General features: G+C 39.6%; 1 protein-coding gene across 1 annotated transcript in view; it reads left to right on the top strand.

The window, feature by feature from the left end:
* Window positions 1-19,668, top strand: part of LOC306865171 (phenylalanine--tRNA ligase, mitochondrial-like) — a 144,725-nt gene that overhangs the window by 54,023 nt on the left and 71,034 nt on the right. The window lies entirely within an intron of this gene.

Raw genomic sequence — 19,668 nt, forward strand, 5'->3', positions numbered from 1 at the left:
TCATAATTATGGCATAAAATGTTGAAACTAGGCTCAGTCCTAATTATGAGATAAAAAGTTATAATTATGAGATAAAAAGGTAAGATTGACATACTGTCATGATTTTTAATTCATCAAATGTATCTCATGATTTTAAATTAGTATGTCAGTCTTAACTTTTTTATTTCATCATTTTGACTTTATCTCATAATTTTAACTTCCGTTAATTTTTAAAATCTTATAATATCACATTTATCCAATAGTTATTATGACAGTCATATTTACAAAATAAAGGTTGATTTATGACAAAAAGTTGTTGTTTTATCATAATTGCATTTTTATCTCATAATTTCTATTAATTCTCCTTTCTAATTTTGACTTAGTATCTCATATTTTTTATGTTTTATATTATTATGGCTTTTAAGAAAAAAAAAAGAAGTAATTTTGATTTACCAAAGCATGATTATTATGTGGCAGTTAAAACATGAAGTATAGCAAAAAAAAAAATTTTTTTTTTTTTTGACATGTCCCAAACAAATCAAAACATTTGATTTGAGTGAATAATCTTGTCTTTTGGTCTCCGTTAAGTTCCAAATAAAAAGAGAAAGTAAGGAAATCACTTTAAGAATATTATGCCTAATCTTAGGCCTGTATAAAACGTATTTCACTGGATTAAAAACTTGGAAAGCATAAAAGAAACTGATGCTCACAGAGCGTGTTAGACTTTCTGAACAACTAATAATCAATAAAATATACTTATATTTAGCATTGCCCTTGATTCCAACCACCCTCAGATGAGCTTGTCACAGTGCATTCTGGGTTGACCAAAGGATGCATGAGAGCAGCTTCTTCTTCAAAATTCAAATTCAATTTTGACCATTGAATTTGGTCAAAATGAGAAATCCAAAACAGCATAATTTTTTCAGCGTATTCTGTTAGGAGCAGCCTTCACATAGTGAGCGTGAGATGCCTAAAAATGAAGATGCTTAGAAGGTTTTCCAGCCACTCGGTGCCTCCAGAGCACCTTTGAGCCGGAGAGAATGGCGTTCTGCCTCTGCCAGTAGATGGCGGTGTTGTGCAGTGCTGTGTGAGGCAACCAGCCCTCATAAAGAGGAGGGGATAGTCCCACACGAGGGACATCCAAGCCCACCAGTAAAGGGGGAGGAGAAAGACACGCATGACTGCAGAGACATGGTTTTCCTCCCTGGGAATGACCGGCCCTCCCTCTCCACCGGCCCAGTCATCTCACTCCTCACTGCCACTTAATTCTTCATTCTCATCTGCTCTCTTCATCGATCCTGTCTGTGTTAAACAGCACTGCATCCCCCGCAGTCTGCACCGCCGACATGTGGAACATGTAACGGCCAATTAACGACAGTGCCACTCAATGGCGAGTGATTGCTTATTTCTCACTCCTCTGTTAACTTGATTTTACACTCATGTAACGTTTGACTTTGCTTGAATCTTTTGCTTGATATTTATAATTAACATCCATAATTATTCTGAAAACATTATAGATATTTAAATTTTTGCCCTTTTTAATGATAAATTTGTACTTATTTTGCATGGTAATTTACTAAAAATTGCTTATAATTATTCTAAATGGATAAAAAGTGACAGTAAAAATATTTATAATGTAACAAAATATTTATTTCAAATCTGTTATTTTGTTTTTTTTTGTTGATGAAAAGAGTCAGTTTCCACAAAAACATATAAAGCAGCAGAACTGTTTTCAACATCAGTAATAATCAGAATAATCTGATTTTTTTCTTGAGCAGAAAATCAGCATATTAGAATGATTTCTGAAGGATCACGTGACACTGAAGACTGGAGTAATGATGCTGAAAATACAGCTCTGCATCACAGAAATAAATGACATTTACTTTTGTTTGCTCATACGCAGATTTAAATGAATATTCCATTACAGTGAATATTCCGAATAAGGTGTTTACATGACCCAAAATTCAGATTAATGCAGGCATATGTGGTGATTTTTTGTAATCTGAATGTTGCTAAATGGGATTATTGCAGTTGGATTGTGCATGCATAATCAGAATATGGCCAAATTCCAGTTAACACCGGAATATTCTTATTTCTGTAAATGCAGTCTGTGTATTCAGTAGGCGGCCCCTCTCCAACAAAGAATATTTTTCTGCATTTTATCTTTAGGTCCTCTTGTGTGTTCTGGCATTTTGAATCCATCAATAATTAAAAGCTGAAGGCAAGTCCTTAAGAGCCCCCCCGTCTCTCTCTCACTTTATTTTTTATTCTCCATTCCACCCTTCCCATCATCTCTCTCTCTTTGAAACCACTCACGGTCAAGTGCATCTCTTCCGTTGTGCTGGAAGGCTACTGCTCCCCTGCATTGTTTTGGCAGCATGGAAAACTAGTGTTTCTTGTAAAGAGCTTTCTATTTATGGTCCTCACATCTTCGTTCAGTTTTATCTTCTCACAAAGAGGTAGACTGACTGAATGACCAAACAAAGAGTCGTAAACCACTTTTTATGAAAATCTGAGTGTAGAATGATAATATGGAAATTAATTTCCACTCTCGTATTTATCATCACAGAAAGGACACTTGTAATTCTGCTTTGATTGGACTTTAGTAGAAAGTTTGTGTCTTTCGCAGTGCTGTGCCTGACAAGAGTACAGATTACTGAGTATGCGTCTCTCTTCCTGTTCTGTCTGGTTGTACTCAATCACTGCTTTATCCCTGTGTACACCCACTCGAGTGGCAATGCATATTCACAACTGGGTAAACAAAGCCCTCGTGTCTCCAGACAGCTGTCAGCAGGCCTTGCTCCCCTCCTCAAGGCTTTGCTGCTCAGACGAATCCGCTCACGGGTGTCATTCTGGCAGCGTTTAGGCAAACTGTGCCTTCCTGTCAAGGTTACAGGGCTTGTTTAATCAAAGTTTTCATAGTAATGTAGAAGCGATTTTAATGAATTTCGACAAACCCACACAATTTGTGTCAAAAAAAGGCTTATTAACTAAATATCTGTCAGTAGCTGCTGCAAGTGTCTAAGTACTAAGTACTGTAGCCATAAATGATATTCTAATTCTGTCAGATAGTAATACCAGGGAGTGTGATTTATTCCCTTGTCCTGAATTACCATGTACACGAATCCACCAGTACCTATCCACCAGTACCATTTAGGTACTAATATGTACATTTTAGGTACCTTTAAGGTACTAAAATGCACCCTTTAGGGGTAAATAATTTACCTAATGTACCTTGAAAGGGTACCGTCCCAGTGACAGCTTTTGTCCATTTTTTTTTTTTCTGAGAATACAGCATATTCAGTGAGAAATAAAATGTAGGATTGGACCCAAATTAATCCACTAGGGATGGATTAGATCATGTAAACTGACCTTTATTGTAAGGGAGAGGTTGAAATGGGCATAGAGACAGAAAAGATGTTTCAGAGGTGGAATGAGTTACTACATTTTATTGAAAGATTACAAACACAATAAGATTGCTGTCTGATTGTGTATGCACATCTCATTTATACTTGGCCATACAAATTATATACTGATATAAATCCCATATATCATTCCCAAGATATATGCAAATATTAGCGTACGCGATGCAGGCAGCAAAATTTTGTTGACACTGTTGCAATATGGAAACTAATGTTAGAGTTGTGCTTTCTTCATCCATGGCTTATCTATGATTCCTCCCTTATGTGTGGTTTGGGGGAAATGTTTAAAAATGTTACCCGAACCATTAGATGCATTTACATGTGGTCTAGCTGCATCTGATCTGATCGAATTACTATTGAATGCATATTGGAAGACATTTACATTAGGTATTTTTGTTATTCTATTGTTACCAGAACAGTAAAAATTCAACATGGTGACCAAGTGTAACTTCCTGCATTCTCCCTCTGGTGATGTTAAGAATTGATCCAAGCAAGCAGCAATGACATTCAGCTTTGAGAGTCTCAACCTATCCACATTATTCATAAATAATGTTAATGTCTAGAATTGTGTTTAGAATTGTGTTTATTGGATTGTTGTCAGAACAGTAAAAATGCAACATAGTGACCAAGTGTAACTTCTCATTCTGCCTCGGGTGATGTTACAAATTGACGTTAACATCCGGCAATGACATTCAGCGCTATCAGTTTCGGCGAAAAACCAGAAGTGGAAGGAAAGGGAGTTTTTTTCCCCTTTAACTGCTGGTGTCTCAGAGTTTTTCCACAACTGCTGACAAACTGACCCTCCTCTGCATCGACTGTCGTCATACGTACGCAAACACAAACTCACTCTCACTCAGTCTCCTCTTTGACTTCCCTCGATGTCCCAGCCCTCTCCTTCCCTGCTTTCTCACCGGACTGCAGGGATTCTGTCAAATCCTCTCTGCCGTTCTCCTTCACTCCCCCCTCCATTCTCATTTTCACTCTTCTAACTCTCTCTTTCTGCCTTTCTTCACTGCGGCAGAGCAGTGTGGTTCCGTTGCTATGGCAACTTCTCATTCAGTCTTCTCACACCCCCCTTATTTCACACACCCGTCCACACTCACACATTCTCTCTTTTCTCTTCAGAGCGGTAGGACAATAACAATCTGCCAGCAAGACAACATTAAACGTGTGGCGGCCGGCGGGGGTATGGGGATGAGTGAGACAGGGAGGAGAAAAAACAGGAACGGGGCGTCCTGGGAAGTTGAAAGGTTATTTATTCGCCTCTGAGCGTGACCGCCATATGCTAAGCGTGGCATAAGTGTGCCAGAGGTGGTGTGTTTGGTTTAGGGGCGGAGCTTCACAAATTAAAGGGGAGGAGGGGTAACGGTGCAGCACTGGTTTGGTGGTGGATCCACTTAGTTATTCATTAGAGCACGGCGTGTAATCCCCGGACACATCAATTCTGCAGCGGGCCCAGGACAGAGCCCTGTGGGACCTCCCTGGAACTGTCCACAGCATATGGGACCCGTTGTTAAAGACGGCACGCGTCAGCAGCGTAGTTGAGGTTTAGTCACGCCCCAGAGGGCGGGGGGCCCAGGGAATGTGATTAAAGCCGTGTTTGGTGACAATTAACGGCCCTTCAAGTCACACGCCCTGGGGCCTCTGGGACGGCAGGGGAGCGGGGGGCGGCTGGTAGGTGGGGAAGGCACCAGCTGAGCTCTCTTTCTGGTTCAGGTGGCGCTTTCAATCATAGTCTTAATCCTTAATACCCCCTGCCCTCCCGCACTGAATAAATCATGTGCCAGTTGTGACCGGCTCTGCTTAAAGCTCTCTCTTTCATACGCACATGTGTCTTTGGCCTCATTACAGGGCTTCTGTCAGGATGCTTCGTTTTTGACGAGCTGGCAGTTTTTTAATCAGTCAGCCTTCCTTCAGTCAGACTCTGCTTCTTCTGTATCTCCCTCACCCTTTGTCTTTCTCAGTTGCAGTGTCTTTTAGTGCATTATTGGCCTGATAAATAATGCACCTTTGTATTACAAAAGCAGTAGCAAGTTAGACAAAGGGTATAATGTAGAGCAGGGCAAAATAAATGGGTGAATCTCACAAAGAAGTGTCCAGGTCATATTTCACCCCCAAAAATCTATCTATCTGTCTGTCTGTCTGTCTATCTATCCATCTATCTATCCATCTATCCATCCATCCATCCATCCATCTATCCGTCTGTCTGTCTGTCTGTCTGTCTACATCTGCTTATCCATCTATCTATATCTGCCTATCCATCCATCTATCCATCCTTCATCCATCCATCTATCCATCCATCTATCCGGCTATCTATCTGTCGATCCATCTGTCTGTCTGTCTGTCTGTCTCTATCTATCTATCTATCTGTCTGTCTCTGTCTGTCTGTCTGTCTGTATCTGCCTATCTATCTATCTATCTATCTATCTATCTATCTATCTATCTATCTATCTATCTATCTATCTGTCTATCTGTCTGTCTGTCTGTCTGTCTGTCTGTCTGTCTGTCTGTCTGGATTTCTCTCTATCAGTTTATCTATCTCTTGTTTTATAATATATATATATATATATATATATATATATATATATATATATATATATATATATATATATATATATATTATAAAATATATATATATATATATATATATATATATATATAATAAATATATATTATATTTACCCCTTTTCCTTCTCTTCCTCTTAAAACACACACAGACTCGGTCACAGTTGCCTCCTGCAAATCTGGTCTCTCGGGTTTGCACACTTAGTGCAAACATTTGCTTGTGCACTGTTCCGTTTCAGCCATCACACCCGAGAGAGGGGGAAAGATAGTCCTGGACGCTTTAGTGAATAGAGTCATCGAAAGGACAGAGAGGGAAAGAAGGCAATGAAGATACAGAGGAAAATGAGTGAAAGAGATATTCTATGTTTCCCTCGTTGTGCAATGTATTTATCTGGCCTATTTACTGAAATGAAGGTTTTGCCGTAGTGCCTAAGGCTTGCATTGTGTAATGAGGACTAAATTACATCCCATTTAGACAAGCACCCACAGCTGCTAGTGATATGTTGCAAGTTCAATTTCAGCCGGAATAATCAAGTTCATCTCACTCGGACTGGCTGTGCGGATGTGTGTTATGTAATATGCATGTGGCTGTTTTGTATGCAACAGCTTGTGGTCACAGGAAACATATCATTCAGAGGAAAAACGGGGGTTTTACATTTATCAAATAACATAGTCTTGTTGTTGTACTTTGAGAATGGCTTATTTTTTGGCAAGTCAAATATTTATTTTTATCTTTAAATCAGCAAATACATTGTCCCTGCAGTTTTCTGCATGTCATGGTTTTTGGCAACCTAGGCTCATTAGAAAAATGTGCATTTGCCTAAACTCTAAAAAACATATGTATGCATAAAATTCACTGCAGTTTCCAGCTAAAATGAAAACTAGACTTGTTTATAAGACAGAGAGAGAATTTATTACAAAATTATTGGAGTCCTGCATACATGGTGGTATGATATTTTGATGAAAAATTATGGACAGAAAAACAAAAAAATAAAAATAATAATAAATAATCAAATAAATGAATAGTTCAAAATAAGATCATTAAGATGATAGAAAGTAGATAAGCTGAATTTGTATTTCATACTGACTTAAATAGTTTGCATTTGTTCTGTGTTTATGTACGGTAATCAATGTCTTGTGAATTAATTTCATGCAACTTTTATGTCCTTTTTGCCTTTCATATGGACGAAAACAGTTGAAATGCTTATCAGAAATCTTTTGTATTCTGCTGAAAAAAGAAAATCATGAGTTTTAAATGAAATATGGGTGAGTAAATGATTTATTAGAATTAATATTATTTTTGGGTGAACTTTCCCTTTAAGCAATTGTTTTATGTAATCGGGACATACAGCCTTGTAATATGAAGGGTCAAAGCAAAATCTGCATAGCATAATTTCTAGTGTCTTTCGAATGTCAAACCATGTATCGCGTCCCTGCACGGTTGCTATTTGCATGTCTTCACATCTGAACTCTATGCACTGTGTTTGAGTGGGTGTGTGTGGGAGCTGCACATGTTAGCACGGCAAATACACGGCTACGGCTCTGCCTGACTCAGCAATCAATGGGGCGATGCTGCTGGAATGACAAACAGGTGTGTTAACAACTGGCACGCTGCCCACCTGAGGCTGTCTTCAACCTCAGGACTGATCAGCTGCTCTCTTGGGAGGAGAGAGCGCCTTTCAGAAAGAAAACAATTGTCAAAGATGCTTTCAAGGAAACTGGAAAGAGTATTGTCAGTAGGACGGGGTGGGAACATGGACGCTTGCTAGTACACTATTGATAAACTCCTTTGGAAGTCTCTGAGAGGTTGAAAAAAATAGTTGATAGTGTGGCTAAAACGCTGAATCCGTGGATTCGCAGAGCATTGATACTCAAGGAAATGCATTGGGTTTTCCTATTTTCTTAAATTCTGTTACAGCACATTATTTTACGATGGAGCTATGGCTGTTTTCCAAAGCAGCATTTATATCTTAAACTTAAGTGCATCGTTATAGGGGTCGTAAGGTGCTATTATCTTGTTGAGATATTTAATAGAATATTGTGTAATATAGTAAGAAGAATAATATGCCATACAGTAAGGTTATATACTGTATGCATGTGCCCTATTAACACAAGGTTATCCATCTGTCCGTCTATCTGTCTGTCTATCTATCTGTCTGTCTATCTGTCCGTCTATCTGTCTGTCCGTCTATCTGTCTGTCTGTCTGCCTGCCTGCCTGCCTGCCTGTCTGTCTGTCTGTCTGTCTATCTGTCTGTCTGTCTGTCTGTCTGTCTGTCTGTCTGTCTGTCTGTCTGTCTGCCTGCCTGCCTGCCTGTCTGTCTGTGTTCTTGTTTTTAATTGCTCACTTGGATGTCCGTTACGGTTTTGTTTTTGCTTTGCATTCTTTTGCTCATCGCGGGCTGTTTCATAAAAGACGATATAAGAAAAGTGGGGATTAAAGTCCAAAACCTGACTTGAAATAACCTAACAAATCAATCGGGACTAAAGCGGTTTAATAAACAACAATTTAAGTTCACGCAGTCTCAATAATCTCACTAATTTGTGCTGTTTAATGCATTTGAGACATTGTGTTTTCCTCAGTGCATAACTGACACATCACAGTTATATTTTTCATCTGTAAATGTTAGAACATCTGTAGAAATGTTAGAAATGCAAATCTATTTTGCTGTCAGGAGTGGACGAGGTTTACATGAGCGAACGAGCACAGCTGCGTGTATGCGCGCTACACAGACGGAGCAGAATAGAATAATAGTGCAATAATTCTGAATAAAATATACATTCTGCTAAAATAAATGTGACGCATTAAATGTAAATCAAATGTAAGCTGGCTAATACAGCCCAAGCTCAAATGAGATAAATGTGTGTTCCTCTTATCAGTTAAGATGTAGTCTGATTTCTATTATTTATTTTCATCTTTAATTTAGTGTTAAAATGATTTTACCTTTTAATTTAGTGTTTTTAATGCTTTAAAGAGTATTTTTTTTCTAGATGCATGGCTAGAAACTGCTGATCAACTGAATGCGCAAGTAGCAACTATGTTAAAATGTTTTCATATATCTTAAAAAAAGGGCATTGAATTTTGGGCACAATACATTAAATACAGTTGGTTGTAGCCTATGTTTAATTATTTTATTATTTAAGTTGCATTTTCTGTATACTTTTGTTTATTTTTGGACTAATAATAAAGTCAACTAATAGAGTGGGGGAACTATGACGTCACTCTGTAGGCGGATCGGCTGTTAGCATGGAACTGGTTCCCTCGACAAAAACCCAATAGGATTTTCCCATAGGCTTTTGGATAATCGCAAAAAATAAGCTCTGTGTTCAATCATAGTTCATGAAACTTACACGTTTTGACCATCGAGATAATCTTTACAAAGTAATACAAATTTTATGAATTTTGAAGCCTAAATACAAGCGCCAGAACTAAAAAGCTAACATTAGGCTATAAACGAACTACAGCACCACGGTCGCTCTCCTTCAAAGTCACCACCACCATGTTTCCGACCACTTTTAAACTTATTTTTAGAAACATTTTCCATGATAATTATTTACTCAGGATGAATTTTAATCCAAAAGAGCACGAGACTGTAAAAGCGGGTTAGAATGAGTTCCTGTTCGGCGTGATGACGTTGAATGTCTCCGACAGCGCCTGTAGTCCCATTTTAGCACCTTTTAGCAACCGTCTTTTTAAAGAAACGTAACAGCTTTAAAAAATCAGGAGTGGGGTGTAACTGGTATGTTTTATGTCGTAGAATAAAACGTGAAAGTATCTTGAGCCTGTGTAAACCACGGACCTTATTTAACCAAAATCCCATTCAAAAAACCCATTGACTCTGGGATGATGGAACCGGAAGTGCTAAAATGCTAACTCCCTTCCGGGTTTTCGCCTACAAAGTGACATCATAGTTCCACCACTCTATTGTATGTGAGAGAGTCAGTGGTAATATCGATGCGGTCCTAGTGTTAGAGGAGCTCAGCTTAGCCTGACAGTTTCTCAGCATAAGTTGTCACAGTGATCGATCTTGAGCTTTGATAATTTTGCTTTCTGAAACCAAATCAAGTGACAATAAGTCAGAATAACTGAAATAAGCCTGGCTTATTTGATGAACTAGTTTTATGAAACAGCCACCAGGATGTCATTTAAGCCCCTTTCACACAGAGATTCCGGAAAATACACGGGTAATGTGTTCCGGCAATTGTTCCCGGATCGTTAGATTTTGGTTCATTCACACTGCCAGTAATTTTCCAGAATCTGTGCGTGCGTTCACACACAACCCGTAAAGATCCCGTAAAGACACGTGACATTTCATGTGACGTGTATAATGCGCCGCGAACGAAAAAAAAAAAAAAAACGAAACTGGCGAACGATTTCAGCTTCAGCGCGGATAGTGAGGAGCTCCGATCGCTGCTTCATTCCAGTTTGCACATTTTTTGTTGTGTGAACTTTGATCTGCCTTCAAAACACCCGGTAAAAGAGTCGCATGATAACGCGCATCATCAGCCTTTACAGCATTGATCCGGCATTGTTCACACAGCGCTCGTTCCGGGACTGAACCCGGCAATGTTACTAGGTCCCCAACCCAGGATTGATCCCGGAATCAATCCCGGGACGTGGTTGCGTTCACACAGAAGGCACTCCGGCAATTTTCCGGGACCAACGTGCTGTGTGAAAGGGGCTTTACTGTTTTTGTTTTTTTGGTTTGGTTTTGTGTTTTGTTTTGTCCATTACACTTAAAGATAAGATGAGATAAGAGAAGATGAGATAAGATAAGATAAAGATTTTTCTTGCTCTCAGTTTTTGGAGTATTCTACTGTAGCTTCCAGCTTTCTTGTGTTAAGTTTAATCTGGACAAAAAAATAAATAAATAAATACAAATCTTGCCTGTTTACAGCTTCATTAATTGTGAATTCTCAGTGCTTTCTGTTTTAATATGTACTCACTTAGAAAATGTTTTTATCCGTAGTATCTTGCATTAATTGTTACTGGAACAAGCCCCCTGAAGCAACCCTGGGTTAAGTGCCATGCTCTTGCCTTGCAGGGATCAAGCCAGCAAACTTCTGATTAGAGAATCCCCAAGGCTTTAGCTGCTGTAAGGCAACCACTGCTTCTTGCCTGTGGTTAGAGGAAAAACTAAGCAAAAACAACTTTTTACTGTTGTAGATGCTCTGCATCTTTATGCATATGCATGTAATCATTAAGCACAACATGTAATTACATCATTATGTGTGTCGGTTCACTGGTCACCACAGAAACCACAGTTTTTTCAGAGTGATGTCAAGCGGAAAGTTTTTCAGAAAAGCTTCAGAGGTTTGGGACTGGGTTCGGCTAGTAAGCGTGTGTGTTCACATGAGCTCTTAACTTTGTGGACTAAAATACATCCGGAATGCTTTTTTTTATTTCTCACTAGGACGTTTTGAGTCTCTGGTTTGTGGTCTGATTTCTTGTAAAAGTGGTGTGTGCAATCAGTGCAACATCAGGATGAACATGACATGCTTCAGACATCTCAGCATCTTCAAGTAAACCTCATACAATTGTGAATACTATAGTGACAGTATCCACAGCATGCCAAATGTCCCATTTAAGGCCTTTTTGTGTTCTCATTTGCCTCTAAACCCACTGATTGCTGCTTGAAGTGACATTATTTTATTGTTTGATAGAGAATTTGTCGGCGCACTCGTTGAGAACAATGAATAATGTATGAATTAGATGGATATGTATGACTGTAGGTAGGCATTCTGTAAGCATTGCGCTCAGTGTTTGATTGTTTGCTTGATATCATTGTTTCACTCTCGCTCTGCTATATAATTATAACAGCCATCAATCCAGTTGTTTGGCTTTGCTGCATATTTATGAGCCAGGACTGTGTGAACTTACGGAAGACTGAGCAAATCAATCATTTCCATCTCACTGCAATTTCTTCGATTACTACAGCAACATGCAAGTTTGGTATCATAGCAACAGTTCAAGTACAACCATATGCTTGGATTTTTCGCCGTTTTCGCTATTGAACCGTTCGTTAATGAGAGCCGTTTGGACGAATTTGTTTCATCCCGTTTTTTAACGCTTCAGGGACAAGTGTGGACTCATTTGCCTGTTTAGTTAGATGGGCTGACATGATAATTCCCTTCACATCAGAACATCTCCATCTAATATTTATGGGACCAGGTGGTGACTTTGCATATTTAGTGTTTACGACCTGTAATCTGAATTTATGGACAAAAAGATGTCCTTAACTTTATTATCGAAGAGAATGTATTGTTTTCAGTCCCTCAAGATGAAGTTGAATATTAAGTCATGTCGTTCACCCCCTTGTTGAACATGGTTTGTTGCTGAATTTCGTCTGCAGATTCATGTGGTCATTATTATGGCTGGATCCATCCCTACCCACAATGCAATATATATGTTGCGCTTCATTTGAAACAACAAAGCACAGCCAGGAAAGAATGAATGCATCACTGGATAATTAAGAATTAATCGTAGTTGTTGGAAATAGATGCTAATGGAATGCAAAGCTGCCAAATCAAGGGGATTGAGAACATAAAATGTATATTGCGCAAGCCTGGAGATTTAATTAATATACATAATGATTGAATTTGATCAGCAGTCTTGTAATTGGGGCCTTTTATCACCCTTGTGTCCCTTTCCAACTTTTCAGACATAAAAAAAATAATAGTAATTGGAACAAATCCCAAAGTTAATTTTCAAAAACCACTTATATTTTGCACTTTAATTGATGTGCTGGAGAGTCATCTGATACTTAAATATGTCTTAGATGCGTGGCATTGTGTTAAGCCACATTAAATTCATTTAGATGCAAAACATGGTATTGTATATGGTTGTATTTATGAAAGTGATGACCTATTTTATGTAGAGTGTCACATGGCTTTTGCAGGAATTCTCACCCAGTTCAGTGGAAAATGTCCTAGACTGTGACCTGGTTCACAGCTCAGTTTTGAGATTGGAAACTCTTCAGTTGTTTTTTTTTTTTTTTTTCTGATATATTTAGTATAGTATGTCATACAGATTTCCTGAAGTTCAGCTAGTTTGAAACAATGAGAATCTGTCGAAATTAGCACGTATTAGTGACGGTTTAATTTAAGCTGAATTTTCAACCCTGTTACCCATTCTGGTGTGTGTGTGTGTGTGTGTGTGTGTGTGTGTGTCTGTCTGTCTGTTTGTTTGTTTGTGTAATAACAAAATTTGATCATGAACTAGTTTTGAACAAATTCCCGTGTAGTAACTACAGTAATTGTTGCTGTAGTAAAATCATATTAAATGCTAAATATGATACTAAATCACAATAAATTTAAAACCTTTTCTGAAATTCTTTCTTATTTATTTCTGATTTAGTTTATCTTCCAAATGTAATAAACATTGTCTGTTTAATTTAGTAATATTCAGAGAAATGTGGCATTCCATCACTTACTCACCAGTGGATGCTCTGCAGTGAATGGGTGCCGTCAGAATGAGACATCACAATAATCCACAAGTAATCTACACTCAAGTCCATCTGGAGAAGAGAAAATCTGCGTTTTTGTAAGAAACAAAGTCCTCTATGCATAGTATTGCTTTCTCCAGTGAAAAAGTAATCTCGTCTGAATCAGGAGAGAAATATGCACTAATCAAACACTGTTTATGAGCAAAAATGGTCCAAAAAAACACTTTAAACAAATATGTGGGTGGATTTTTGATGTGAGAGACAACAGGAGAAGGACTTTTTCACTGGAGGAAGCGTTATTATGGATTAAATGTATGGAGTCATGTTTTGGCCAGAAGTTACTGTTTTAATTTAAAACTTAATTAAGCCTTAATGATGGATTTTTTCCTACAAACACTCTGCTTTTGGATTCACAAGATGTTAATTGATGGACTGGAGTGGTGTGGATTATTGTGACGTTTTTATCAGATGTTTGGACTCTCATTCTGACGGCACCCATTCACTGCAAAGGGTCCATTGGTGAGCAAGTGATGGAATGACACATTTCTCAAAACTGTTCAGATGAAGAAACAAACTCATACATCTTGGATGGTCTGTGTGTGAATAAATGTTCAGAAATGTCTCATTTTTAGATGAACTCTCACTTTAAGAACCGCATTTCACTTACCATTGTTGAGTTTTTCAGCCTCTTCATTAAACGTACCAGTTCCAAAAAAAATAATCAGTACGATACCCTTTGAACTTGTGCCAAGCAATCAGCATCAATAACTCAGCGATGCTGTTGTATAACATGCTGTATACTCAATCCATGCAAGTCCTGCCGGTCTTATGCAATATATCACTGCTTTAGCAGGAAGTTTTGCATCTTAAAGTGAACCGTTGCTCAGGTCATGACCGTGACCTAGTCTAAATTCAGCTGGTTCACTGCTCTTTTTCAGCTCTGAGGTTGCAAGACAGAGACTAACTGTGGAGCTCCAAGACAGGAAAGGGAATGAATATGTCACCGTGAGTGTTGGGCTTTCGAGTCCCCAGGCAGCTGCTGCTATGGGACCAGAGAGCAATCATCCCCGCATAGCCAAGACACGCTAATTGAGATGTAATAAGTTTGTAAATGAACCAAGCATGCTAATATATCTGTTTATCCATACAAGGTTTTGGTCACGTCTCACAGAGGTGCAACTATTAATTAAATGTATTAAAACAAAAAGCCCTTCTTTATGACAGGTAGCACACTTTATAATACCACAGCATGTCATGTGAAGAATTAGCCGCGTGTATCGAAGCGCTAACCATGCACACAATGCCAAAAACAACCTTTAATTTGGAGAGGATTAAATGCAAATGGCAACAGAGGAAGTTTTTGCAAAAGTGGAACTCGACATGGCTTAGTTTTTATCCAGCGTTTAGAGGAGGTTAAGCCACATTGTCAACCTCTCATGAATAATTAGCTGTACTTGCTGCTGTGGTTTATAAAAGGAACTTGGTTGTCATCGTCCTCTAAGTAGAGGACAAAATGAGCATGGCACAACAAAAAAGACTCCAGAGGACGGCCAGATGAGATGGAGATAAATGAGGACGCTGTCAGCCAAGATTTTAGCGCAGGTCAGTGTTTGAGTTCAGAGGATTTCAGAGCAGATTAAACGCCGCTGGACACCCAATGCTAATTGGGTAAGTTGGTCATTTTAGAGGTTAACTTTTTAGATTATTTCAAGTTTAGTCCTAGTTGAAAAGACCATGACATGCAGAAAACGGCAACAAGCAATGAAAAACTGGCATTGAATTACATTGAATTAGTCGTGTGCAAATAGACTTTTAACTATAAAGCACAACAAATTAAAACAACTAATGTTGTACCAAATGCTACAGTCAAGAAAAAATACAGTAAATACCAGAATTAAATAATAAAAACTCATAAGATATCATAAAACATGCAAATAAAACCCATCCCAAAAACATCATAGGCTGTGGAGAAATAAATGTCTTCAACCCAGATTTAAATGTGGCCAATGTGATAAAAGACAACCAGAAATGGAAGTGCAAGGTGTTTGTTTTACATCTGTTTAACTTGCCTACTTTCTACTTTTTTCTGCTATAAACTTGGTGTCCATAACGTGTTTATAACAATTCTTATTCATCCAAAAATTCAGCCAAGTTTGGCATTCAGATCAGTTGGAGGGAAAAAAAATGTATTTAATAATAATAATAATAATAATAGATTTTGATTGTTTCAATGTCATTTACATGGCATATATATTGTATTAAAAATGTAAAACATTTAATAGTATTTTGCACCCATTATCAAATTAGCATACATAAGTAAATAAATAAACAAGCCTTGAATGACCTTGTGCTAAACAAAACAAAAAACAGCACTTTGTTCATTGTTCAGTTTTTATTATTATTATTATTATTGTTGTTGTTGGCTATAATAAAATTTATTTTATTATTATTACTATTATTATTGTTATTGAATCAGATGAATAAAAATCACTGTAATACTATTGAACTGTAAACTATTTAATAATAATTTTAATTGATAAAAATACAGATATTGTTATTATTATATTGCAATAGTAATATTTAAGCTTCTTATTGTTTTCTTTGCTTTCTAGAGGCTTTTATTTTGGTAGAATACTTCAGGGAATTAACATGAGAGCGTCAGATTACATATTTATATAATTACTTTGCCGTCTTCGCAATTTTATAATTGCACTAAGCCATATCGGGTTCTTAGGCATCGTTAGAATTACAAAAAAAACAAAAAAAACACTTTCATATAATCGCCAGCACTGATTTTTACTCTCATTTGGCGTTTGGTGAGTGGTTTTAGGCCCTGTGTCTAAATGCTTTGACGGTCACACAGATGCTTTTCATTCTAGTCGTCTAGGCGGTGATTTTTGTATTCTGCGTCACACATCACTGGTGCTTTCATTACACGCGGGGCTGACCCTCAGACTGAGAGATCCTGATGCTGCGTCCGTGGCCTCCAACCTCCTCTGGGCTTTTCCCATGACCGCATCTCCTCAGCAAAACCTGTGATGCTCGTGAAGACACAGCCTCTCATCATCTGTATGAATAAAACAAGTGAGACAAAAGTTATGTGCCCTCATTCATATGGTTAGAGCATTCAATAATGCATGGAAGCACCATCCCTTTCCTTCATCTCTGGTTTTCTGGCCGGCGATGCTCCAGGTTGATTTGTTCCGCACTCTTATTGAACTCGTATATAAAGATATAGTGTACAGCACCCAGCCAGACACTTGTGTTAGTGGTGAAGGTAAATCTGAATAAGTTCTTTGTAGCTGGAAAAATTCATGGTCTGATAAGGAATGCAGTATTTTTTAATGTTTTAAAAAAAAAAGATTAACACAATAAACATTTTCTGAATTTGTTTATTTGTTTAATTATTTATTTGGTAATGATTTTAATGTGCCCTTGTTACGTTACACATAGTTACAATAGTAATATTACTGTAATGCTGTAAATTATGCACAATTAAAAGCCAAAACCTAACCCTTAACCTACAGCAAGCAAATGTTGTCATTTTACGACACGATCATTTGTGTAATTACACCGCAACAACAACAGATTAAAGTAAAGTGTTACTTTTATTGGATTCATGCAATTTTTTATTATTCTTTATTTTATTTTATTTTTTATATATTTTTTTATTTTTATTTTGTTTATATATATATATATATATATATATATATATATATATATAATTGTATTGTTTTTTTTGTTTTTTTTTACAGAAATTTAATACAATAGCCATAATTTCTTGTTAATTTTTTTCAGTTTATTACTAATACATATTTTATTTTATTTTACAAAAGTTTAAAACAATAACCTTTTTATTTTATTTTATTTTATATTTTATATTTTATTATATTGTATTATATTATTTTATTTACCATGGGACAGTGATGGAACAGATGATAATACCACGGTACTGATTGTTATAACATTGCAATTCATGATGCTTCAATGATATGACCATAGTGCATGCCTAAAAACATGGTATTTGATTAATGTTGAAGAACGTATCGGTTACGTACGTAACCCTCGTTCCCTGATGGAGGGAACGGAGACGTTATGTCGTGACGACATAGGGGATTTACTTGGAAGCCCCAATCATCTCTGACTAAAGAGAAAACGCCAATGAAATTGGCTAGTGGATTTTGCATACCTGAGCCACTCCCCGTACATACGGGTATAAAAGGGCGACAGGTGCATCCACTCATCAGGTTTCTACCCGCTGAGGAGCCAAGAACGAGTCCTCGGCAACCAGCGATGGTTCAAGATTGTGGCATGGGGACATAACGTCTCCGTTCCCTCCATCAGGGAACGAGGGTTACGTACGTAACCGAGACGTTCCCTATCTGTCGGTCACTACGAGTTATGTCGTGACGACATAGGGGTCATATGGAAAGCGCCACAACCTGAACCCCGTCACGACCTTGTGCATGCAGATGTTGACAAGCTAGTGCGTGACAGACAAATGGCATGCGAAGGTCGCAACCTTCCCATCGCCCCAGCGCAAATTCGCTAACCTTGGTGCCCGCAGGGACCACTGAGTACATTGCTGCTGGAGATAGCCAAGCCGCTGTTCCTTTCCCCAAGAAATTGGAAGGGATTTCGACCTTCTATGAAAGACTGCTTCAAGTCTTTCCTATTTGTTGTTACAGCCTGGCAGTAACGACGGGGAAGCGAGCCTTCCGGAGAAGGGCGCTACGGAGGCCACATCCTGCCCGAAGGGAGGTAACATGTGGAGACACTGATATGGACTGACCCAGGCCTGGGGCAGTACTACATACGACTGGTCCCTGGGGCAGATCCTACCTAGGAGTAGGGAGGAGGGCTGCCAGCAGGGCCTGACAGAACTCTGCCAAAGGGAAGACACGGGTTTACCGTGAGGGAAACCGTACCGTGGACGAATACACGTGTGGGATTACCCGAAGGGAATCAGGCCATACGGACACCTAGCCGAGTACAGGGGCTGACCGGAGACCCGGGCGAGCTAGCACCAGTACTGGGCCTGGCGTCAGACTGCTCCGCCCAGTCTGACTGCCGGGGGTGCTGGAGGTCTCCACCAGGGTTCGCCGTCCGGGGAACTGAACTGGAGGAGGAAAACAGGCGCTCGTATCCCCGGGTGAGGGGGAATGGCGCAGCAAGCGTGACACCGGCCAACTCTTCCCGCCACTTACCTGTTACCCAACACACGGGAAGAGACTGGCTCCACGCGGAGACTGTAAAATCTCGCGAAGGTGTTCGGTGTCGCCCAGCCCGCAGCTCTACAGATGTCTGCCAAAGAGGCGCCGTGCGCCAACGCATAGGAGGAGGCAACACTCCGTGTGGAGTGAGCCCTCACCCCAAGGGGGCACGGCTCGCCTTGGGATTGATACGCCGAGGCGATGGCCTCCACTATCTTTCCTTTCTGCTGACCTCCGTGGCAGACAAAGAGCTGCTCAGAGCTTCTGAAGCTTCGGGTGCGGTCCACGTATATGCGCAATGCTCTTACGGGACACAGCAACGCCAAGGCTGGATCTGCCTCCTCCGAAGGCAGTGCTTGCAGGTTCACCACCTGATCACGGAAGGGCGTGGTGTGAACCTTGGGCACGTATCCAGGCCAGGGTCTCAGGACAACGTGAGAGTAGTCCGGCCCGAACACAAGGCACTCTTCGCTCACCGAAAATGCTTGGAGGTCCCCGACCCTCTTGATGGAAGTGAGCGCGGTCAGGAGCGCTGTCTTAGCCGACAGGAATTTCAGCTCGACTGAGTCCAGCGGCTCAAAGGGACCCCTCTGAAGTCCCGCCAGGACAATAGAGAGGTCCCAGGAGGGCATCAGGGGTGACCTAGGCGGATTCAACCTCCTGGCACCCCTCAGGAACCTCACGATGAGATCATGCTTTCCCACGGACCGGCCGTCCACTGCATCGTGATGGGCCGCGATAGCAGCCACATACACCTTCAAGGTGGAGGGTGACAGCCTACGCTCCAACCTTTCTTGCAGGAAAGAAAGCACTACTCCAATCGTGCATCTTCGGGGGTCTTCCCGGCGAGAAGAACACCAGTTCGCGAACAGACTCCACTTCAGAGCATAGGCTTGCCTTGTTGAAGGAGCTCTAGCCTGAGTGATGGTGTCTACCACGGCCTGTGGTAGACCACTTAAGTCTGCCGCGTCCCGTCCAGGAGCCACACATGGAGGTTCCACAGCTCTGGACGCGGGTGCCATATGGTGCCGAGCCCCTGGGAAAGG

This window comes from Barbus barbus (genome assembly GCF_936440315.1).
Source record: "Barbus barbus genome assembly, chromosome: 46".
Classification (NCBI taxonomy): Eukaryota; Metazoa; Chordata; class Actinopteri; order Cypriniformes; family Cyprinidae; genus Barbus; species Barbus barbus.